The 9,784-nt window shown below is 37.3% G+C and overlaps 1 pseudogene; it reads right to left on the reverse strand.

The window, feature by feature from the left end:
* Nucleotides 1–8,410: 8,410 nt before the first annotated feature.
* On the reverse strand, nt 8,411–8,996 carry LOC148010949 (heavy metal-associated isoprenylated plant protein 28-like; annotated as a pseudogene).
* Nucleotides 8,997–9,784: the final 788 nt, after the last annotated feature.

Here is a 9,784-nt window from a genome sequence, read left to right on the forward strand (position 1 = left end):
AGTAGTTTACAATAAAATTTTGATTAAAGCACCTAACATAAGGAAATCCCCCTTTTGGGGTTATATTTTCCTTATTAATCCATGCATATTCAACAAAACTAAACATTTAACTTATTACATCTAGTAACAAGTATCCTTTTTCAATCTAGCATACCAATCATTAGTCTTTGATCCTATTGACTAGAAGATTACAATTTCAATTAATATAGTGATTGTATATGAAACTTAAACAATTTTGTAAGGATATATAAAGTCCATGTTTCAGCAGTTGGACATTTTGCTTTGAATGAGTTGTATTAATTATGTTGCTTTTGAAACAATTACAATTTGAAGTGTGGGTAAGTATAAGTGCACTCTATGTCACATTTTAACACAATGTTCTATGATTAGGTAAATTGTATGGGTCTCAATGAGTATCTACATGATAAAGTCCAAGTGCAACTTGATGTGATCATTGGACTCTTCATATCAACATCAAATGAATACAAGTCTATCTGAATTTTGATGATATTTGGATTTCTACAACTTTAAGCTTGAGGCATTGACTCATATCAACCTCACATGATAGTGCAATTGTTGGGATTTTCATCACTGAAGAGGGTGGGAAGTTGATCTTGCTCCTCCTCCTCTTCTTCTCCATAAAGATAAGTGGAATGTGCTTATGGCTACTCTAAGGGAATATAGTAGCCATATTTTTTATAGTTGTAGGTCTTTGCAAAGGCATGAGGTGTTTGCACATAGTTGAGACTATATTCTTCATCCGGGACTTGATTGGGGTTCCACAATTTAGCCCCTTTCCCAGCCTTTCTCACACCACATAAGACCTTAAGCTTGTCCACAAACCCAATCACAATAACTTTTTTTTGGTGTAGATCAACCTCCACACCATCCACCCCTGAAATGAACAACATAACCAGGTTAGTAAGACATAAAAATTACATGGAGAAAGGAAATTCAGCCAACATTAATAGGGTGATTGAATCGATTTTATCTGTAATGGGCCTGCTTCCATGCAACATTAATGAAGAAATGGAGCTTTGGCAGAAGTTTGTGTGGTTATTCACCTCTCACTCTGGCGAGTGCCTTGTGAATGGCTCGCTCACATCCCTTGCAATCCATGCGAACCAGAAGCTCCACCATCTACAGTAGCCCACGTGGATTAATCAGTTGATGGCTCAACACGAAGGGGGCAAAAGCAGTAGTACTGGATCCATTACTACATTGAAGGGTCTAATGTATTACCTGAATGTCTGTCATCTTATGAAATGCAGTCACGACTCACAATTATTGTGTAAGGCACCGGAAGCTCGGTAAGTAGATTTCCATACCGGAGGCTGGGAGAAAGATCGACTGGAGCGGAGAGAGAGAGAAAGAGAGAGAGAGAGAGAGAGTGTGTGTGTGTGTGTGTGATGCCAGAAGGATATGATCAGACTTTGTTACAATGGAGTAATACCTATAAGTGCTATTGACTGCTTGGGCAGCATGCGGCAGCTCTTATATACAATCTCAGTCCCTTATATACATCTATCGATAATGGATAATGGCATGACGATGCTCTATAATTAATATTGTGATCACCACCGAGTAAAGGACCAAAGGCCCTACTCCTTGTTGACTACTCGGCCAAAGCTGCCCTCCCACCCATTCCTCCAAGCTTGACTAATGGGCCATCAGCCAATCAGACTCCGACAGCGCATCGTAATCTTCCCTCATCCTACCGTCCAGTGCGCCGTCGATTTAGGATATATGTCCACTATTATGCGTGTAATACCTCTGCCAAAGACTAGATAATCAGTGGGAAGATCAAATTGATAGCAGGATTGCAAGGTCCATGTCCTTCATAATAATACTTGATAGCTTGTTGGTCACCCTCAAAACCTAATAATCCTAAAGTTCAAAATGCATTCCACATTAACAGCAATTACATGGACTTTAGTAATGCAACCTTCTAGTTGTCTTAAACTGTCATCAGCCATTCAAAGAATTGTGAAGGCATCCTTTTGGATTTCCACTCCCAGCCTTTCCGTTAATTCTAAACTCATAATATTGATGGAGGATTCTTTATCCACAATGGCATGATCCATGAATATGTTGTCAACATATATTGCTACCCTTAGGTAATGCTTTTCAGTATGTTCAAATGAGTCATCTCCCTTAGACCCGAGCTACTCCCAAGGATTCGATGATATACCCAATGTGAAGAATCTTCTTAAACTCTTTACACACTCCTAGAGATAACTTGATCAACTATGTGAGGTTTAGATTAGGCTTTATCTTGCAAAGAGAATTGGCTAAGTCAAATTCATGATAATTAGCAATGGTCATCTTCTCCTACCTTACCATTCTTTCTATTGGTTGCTAAATAGGCTTCGGTGCCTCTTTCTTGACTTTTACCCTCTTCTTTGATAGTTCTTTATTGAAGTCAGATTTACCATTAGTAGCTTTTTAGAGGCTTGGCTTCCACATCGCAATTAACAATGTGTGTCTCCTTATCACCTTGTTTATGGTTTGTCCCAATAGGTTTTATAGTATCTCTAACACGTCCTCTAACTTTCTATACTCTTGTAATGCCTTATAAATTGGAAGCCTTAGTGGTGTTGACATGCATAGCTTTGATAAGGCTGACACCATTGCTATTGGACAGCTCTTCTATGATAGCTTTTCTTTTCTACAATATTTGCTTTGGTTCCTCATCCAGTTGAAAGTTATTCCCTTGTGATCGATGATTAATCAAGCCTAGTTGCTTAGTCCCTTGTTAAAGAGATATGATCTTACTCCAGCAAGTATTAGCTAGATGGTTGAACTTCCCACATATGTCACATTTAACATTAGGGCAGATTCTTGGAAAGTGCTAGCCGCGATACCACTTACAGCTTAATCATGATGGACCATCCACTTTAGGATGTCGACTTCCTATTAACTTTTGCTACTTCTTTAGGAAATTAACACCTACGGCTATTTGTCTATATTATTGCATTATCGTGTCTATATAATGCTTCATATGTCCTTGACTTTACTAGAACATTTGATGTACTAGACTCATAACTGTGATCATCCCATTGCCATTCAACTGGCCTAATCATGTGGTTATGCATCGATTGTGTTGATTAATTGGTATAACATTAGAATTTGTCATTTAGCTTTCATTATTTAGTGGAACCATTTGGCTAGCCATTGAGATAGCAACATTAGGAGAAGCAGGTAGCACGAGCACATTCTGCATTATGCTTTCTCTTCCATTCGAATTGGTCATAGGTATACTAGTCATACCTTGACTTCCATTGATCAATGCTAAATTATTTTTAGGACCTAGATTCAAATTTAGGTTTGCTCTAGATGTGTAGGCCGCTTATAAATGTGACTCTATCTCCTCAGCTCGTGTAGTAGCAGTGTCTATATTAGCAAGAGTAACACTACTCAAGTACACTTGAATATTGAAGTTTAATCCATGTAAAAAGTATTGTAAATGGGAAGCACGTGGAATAGGAATTGAGGTTTGCAATTTGTGAAACACTTCTTTCATATTCTTGGCATAAGCTTGAGCATTCTCATGGGGCTCTTGACGTATCACATTCAGGACACATAAACAATACTGATTACCTCTCTTAAGGGAAAACTCTATTCGAAAGGTTACAAGGAATAGGTTGATTGTGGTTATGGTTCTGGCTTCCAAGCCATAATACCACATTGCAGCTCTTCCTTTTAGAGTCATGTTGACACACATCATGAGATTTCCTTCGTCTTGAATTCAGCAATTGAACATTAAATTTTGGAACTCACTGATGTGGATCTCTACATCTACCTCTACTAACCCATTAAACATGGATAGAGGAAAACCTAGGGCTAGCAAATCCGGCTTTCGTGTAGGTATTGCAATGGGTCATGCCATCATGATGAACAGGTTTATTCTAATGGTCTATATCAGTGGAATAATAATCCCACTTGAAGTAGTTTGTCTTTTCGAGGAAAGGGAAATGTTAGAGCTTCTCCTCCTCTACAAAATGACTAGGATATTTATTGGATCAAAAATACCTCTTTCTCAAAGATATTGGACTACTACACTTAGGAGAATATCTCTTAATTATGTCAACTCACTGTCTAGCCCTTTTTGCTCTTTTTTTTGTTGAATCTCGGCTTGAAAGTGTCTATCAGGAAATAATGGATATATTTCAATGCTATTATGCATACATTAAACGATTGGTCCCTATTAACCAAGATTCGAAAGCTACCACTTATTTGTGGCTCCTAACAGATGCACTACCTAAATTAGGAACTAAATTTGACAGTGGCTCTAGGGCTTCTAGATGTAATTTGACATGAGTTGAAGTGCTTCTAGATGAGGGTAGACTTAAGATCATTGCCCCAAAAGTGAAGAAAAATCTCAAAATATTTATGTTCTATTAGAGTAAAAACTCAAAATCCTCTTTGAAATCTTATCATAGTTTATATATGGTTTTTTCGAAAGAACCATAGTTTTGATTGTAAATCATTCACCTTGCTACCAAGGGTTTTCTAGAGAAGGATGGGACTTCTAGTTTTAAATTAGTTCTAATTGTAAATGGGAAGTCCTTTCAAGAGGGGAATTTAGGAAAAAAAATCTAGCCCCTAGATCAAATGTGTAGGATTGGTTTTTCTTTCTATATCAAACAATTAATTAAGAAGACTAGTTTGATCGACATTGTTAGAAATCACTTACTTTTCCTACCATGGGAAATTGTAAGGGAGGCATTATGGTAGTACCTTTAGTGGGGCTTAATGTGTGCTATTGGTTTTTGAAAGGGGGAGGGGCGTGATTTCACTAGATATGGGTCATGATCAGGAGCTTCCATATCAAACAAAGATGCATCAGACACTCATGAGAATGAAGGTACTTGTGTTGACCAAAGTGCCCATGGTGAAGTTTCTATGGTTGTGTAGTTCATCTCTTCCTTAACAACCAAGGAGGGTATGCAATCAGATTGTTCTTTGCCATGCACTACTTGGATAGTCACATGTGGAGGATTATATGTCTTACTACCCGTACTATGTGTCATGAAATCCAATGTAGTACATTAGATTTCAAAAAAGCTTGTTATCTTTTAAGCAATTTGTGTGCTTTGCAGCAACTTTTTGTGAAAACTTCTATTATTTTCACATTATTTGATGCACTGCATCGAGTGCTCCAAAAAATATGACAAGTATTGGAGACATTTTTGCTTTCTTCTTATGTAACTCATTAGCTTACCAAAATAGTAGAAAAAATGTATCATTTTCTTTGCATCTGCTGCAATGCATCAAGGATGAAATATTTAATATGAAATTTTTAGGTTTTAACTCTTGAACTTGATGCATTGCATCAAGTCTCATTAAGAATTATCCAGAGAAGTTATATGGCATTTTGAACAAGTGGTGTTGTGATGTTGTGCATCCACACACAAAAATCCTTGAAGGATAGATGTAGGGTAGTTGCTTGGTGCAAATAAAATCAGTGTCACTAGTTGTATACTTTGTCTTCCTTAATGATATTGACTACACACATGTTCTAACCTATAAGAATAAGGGTTCACACATAATAGACCCACTAGTTTTTTATGAAAGAGAAGGTGATATAACATGATTAAAGTGTTCCTAGGCAATAAGTTCCAAGTGCTTTAGCATCTTTGGAGGACATGAGAGATTGCTAATATAAAGCAATATATCTATACTCTTATCCATTGTTAAATGGGGCATTATTTATGAATTCATTAATTTGAAGGGTGGATAAACCTACAATATTTATGCTTTTGGGGAGAGATTCTAGAAGGAAAAGGTAGAGATTCAGAGAAAGGTGGTGTTGTTTTTGCAAAAGGACTGAATGGGGAAAGTTGGGGAGCATAGAAGGAAATGATTCTTCTGGGATTATAATGTACCTTGGGGAGGAGCTTGATTGGAATGGCATGAGAACTGAAAGTGGAGGTCGCACGTATTAGGGCTAGGAGCTTTCGCTTTCTTTCAATATATTCTACAGCCATGTATTTCATGGGAAACACTACTCATTAGAGAAGAACAAAGAGCGTAGCCATAGCCATAGCGCCAATTTAGCTTGCAGGACAAGGGGTGTTCATGAAAAGGAGGTGAAGCTTGTGCATAGAGGGACATTGGTGCTGTTTATACAGGGTGGTCACCATGTTTATCTGGGGACTGCTATATTGTGGACATTGGAAGAATGAGACTGCTATGACGAGGTTTTCTTTGCATGTGAGCAGTTGGAGGTGGTACCCACTATATTGCAATAGTAATTATTGACATGATCTCTAAGTGATCTTTGGTGCTGAGGGAAGCATATTCTGCTACCCATATGGCAGCTTTGAAGGCTAGGGTGTGATCATGTAACTCAAGAGTCCTATATTATTCTATGTCTACATGTATGGGGCAGAACTTATTAGAGCATGAAAAAGTAGTAGAGGAGGATGCATGTTTCATGGCTTCAATGACTATAGTCTCAATTTCAAGTGGACAACATAATCAGAGCATTAAATGCATTGGTTGTAATCTAATTTGGGTACCAGTCTAGTTTGTTAGCTGGGATCAAACGATGTGTTTTGTAGCAATTATCATCAACAACAAAGCCTTTGATTTTAAAGGCGATTGTACTAATCACAAAAAAGTAAGTGTGGTGTGCAATATATAAATATAGTTAAAGACAATATCGCACATGAGTACTCTAATTTCATCAAGGTACATAGTCACTTAGTCAACATTGATGGCATTCAAATCATCCACTCATTGGGGATTCTCATCATTGAAACCACCAAATTGTGTTCACCTCATTCTCAACATACATGGCATAATCTATAGCCACGTTGTACAACCACTACAAGAGAAGAAGAATTTATCGAATATATCTTTAGTGAAAATACTAGCAAAAACTAGCTTAAAATCTCAGTCATCAAAATCAACTTGGAACAGGATATGTCAAAATACTCATTCAAGTATATAACGAAATATGCATCACAATATGCAAAAGGTATAGCAATGATTATTCTCCCAAGTATTCCGATGCCTATTCAACAATTGTAGAAACTCATATTGATGTATGTACCAACAATTCTAGGAAAATTATATCAATGCTAATACCAATGTATGCAAATAAAAAATTTGCAAAATATGGCCCCTCAAAGGCCAAGATCCCTATTATGCATGTATGCTATCTTGTTAGACATGGATTACTATTGAAGCCTATATAAAATCCTGGCAAGCATGAACAATTGTGATATAAATACTTAAATGCATAACACAAGAAAAATAAAGTACTTGAAAGTAGGAATACAATGTGATGATACTCTCATAACATTATAGCAAATGAAAGTATAAATCCAAACTATGCAAGTAACAAAAACAAGAGAATGTGTGTTCATAAAGTTATAAGTACAAATGCTAGAACTAGATATGTAAATAGTAGTAGAGAATGATGGCATCCCAAATTGGAGATCTCATCCTGGCATGCTGATTTTTGAGTATCTTTATTTGCACTACATCACACACACACACACACACACACACAATCTCCTTGTATTGTATGTAAACCATGTCTAAATCTTTATATCTCCACAGATCTCCCCACATTGCATTAATCATATCCAAATCTCTCTCTCTCTCTCTCTCTCTCTCTCTCTCTCTCTCTCTCTCTCTCTCTCTCTCTCCAATACACTGATATTAGCCTTCATACATGCCTCAAAATGAGTATCACAACTCATTTTGAGGTATGTATACATGTTGCTATTTGAATAATGGAAAACATGTAAGACAAGAGTGTTGGTGGATTGCCGAGCACTTAGCATCAAAATCCCTTCCATGCATAATAGTGATACCTAAACGATCTATGTTAACCTGAAAGTAGTTTACAATAAAATTTTGATTAAAGCACCTAACATAAGGAAATCCCCGTTTTGGGGTTATATCTTCCTTAGTAATCCATGCATATTCAACAATTTAACTAAATAGTTAACTTATTACATCTAGTAACAAGTATCATTTTTAAATCTAACATGCCATTCATTAGTCTTTGATCGTTTTGACTAGAAGATTACAATTTCAATTATAGTGATTATATATGAAACTTAAATAATTTGATAAGGACATATAAAGTCCATGTTTCATCAGTTGGACATTTTGCTTCGAATGAGTTGTATTAATTATGTTACTTTTGAAACAAGTACAATTTGAAGTGTGGGTAAGTATAAGTGCACTCTATGTCACATTTTAACACAATGTTCTATGGTTAGGTAAATTGTATGGGTCTCAATGAGTATCTACATGATAAAGTCCAAGTGCAACTTGATGTGATTATTGGACTCATCATATCAACATCAAATGAATACAAGTCTATTTGAATTTTGATAATATTTGGATTCCTACAACTTTAAGCTCGAGGCATTGACTCATATCAACCTCACATGATAGTGCAATTGTTGGGATTTTCATCACTGAAGAGGGTGGGAAGTCTATATTGCTCCTCCTCCTACTCTTCTTCTCCATATAGATACATGGAATGTGCTTCTTGCCACTCTAAGGGAATATTGTAGCCATGTCTTTTATAGTTGTAGGTCTTTGCAAAGGCACGAGGTGTTTGCACATAGTTGAGACTATATTCTTCGTCCGGGACTTGATTGGGGTTCCACAATTCAGCCCCTTTCCTAGCCTTTCTCATAGCACGTAAGACCTTAAGCTTGTCCACAAACCCAATCACAGTAACTTTTTGTTGGTGTAGATCAACCTCCACACCATCCACCCCTGAAATGAACAAGTTAACCAGGTTACTAAGACATAAAAATTACATGAAGAAAGGAAATTCAATCAACATTAATAGGGTGATTGAATTGATTTTATCTGTAATGGGCCTACTTCCATGCAACATTAATGAAGAAATGGAGCTTTGGCAGAAGTTTGCATGGATAAGTACCTCTCACTCGGGCGAGTGCCTTGCGAATGGTTCGCTCACATCCTTTGCAATCCATGCGAACCAGAAGCCCCACCATCTGCAGCAGCCCACATGGATTAATCAGGTGATGGTGATGGCTCAACACGAAGGGGGCAAAAGCAGCAGTACTGGATCCATTACTATGAAGGGTTTAATGTATTACCTAAACGTTTGTCATCTTACGAATTGCAGTCACGACTCACAATTATTGTGTAAGGCGCCGGAAGCTCGGTAAGGCTGGGAGAAAGATCGACTGCAGCGGAGAGAGAGAGAGAGAGAGAGAGAGAGAGAGAGAGAGAGAGAGAGAGAGAGAGAGAGAGAGAGAGAGAGAGAGAGTGTGTGTGTGTGTGTGTGTGTGTGTGTGTGTGTGAGCTGCCTCTCCCTTTAGGCCTTCAACCTGAAGCATTAGATAACTTTTCATCCTTTAATTCTTTGAACAAACAAAGCAAAGTAGTGCTCTTAAAACTATTACAAGCACAATCATTTCCATTGGTCGTTATTTTTGGCCAACTGCTAAGGAGTGAATCCTTCTTTTCGAATGCATCCAGCACTCGATCCGGGATCAATTGCGAATTGGCAAGATCCCCAAGGGTTTGTCTATTAACCCTTATATCCTTGGGTTAGGGCCGTACCCTATTAACCCAACTTAACCAAAACCTTAAGTTCTATTAGCAGTAATTATGTTATTCCAATTTACTGATTGGTCTTTTACTTCCAAGCAAATATCTAATCCCCGTATCTTGGTCAATTTACCCAAGAAAGGTACTATATCAGACGATTATTTATCCTCTTGCAAGATAAACTTGAGTAAGAATTCGCCAATCTCATCTTGAGGAATTTGTCATT

The sequence above is a fragment of the Lygodium microphyllum genome, chromosome 29 (genome assembly GCF_053477565.2).
Source record: "Lygodium microphyllum isolate KBCC chromosome 29, Lygodium_microphyllum_v1.1.10, whole genome shotgun sequence".
Taxonomy (NCBI): Eukaryota; Viridiplantae; Streptophyta; class Polypodiopsida; order Schizaeales; family Lygodiaceae; genus Lygodium; species Lygodium microphyllum.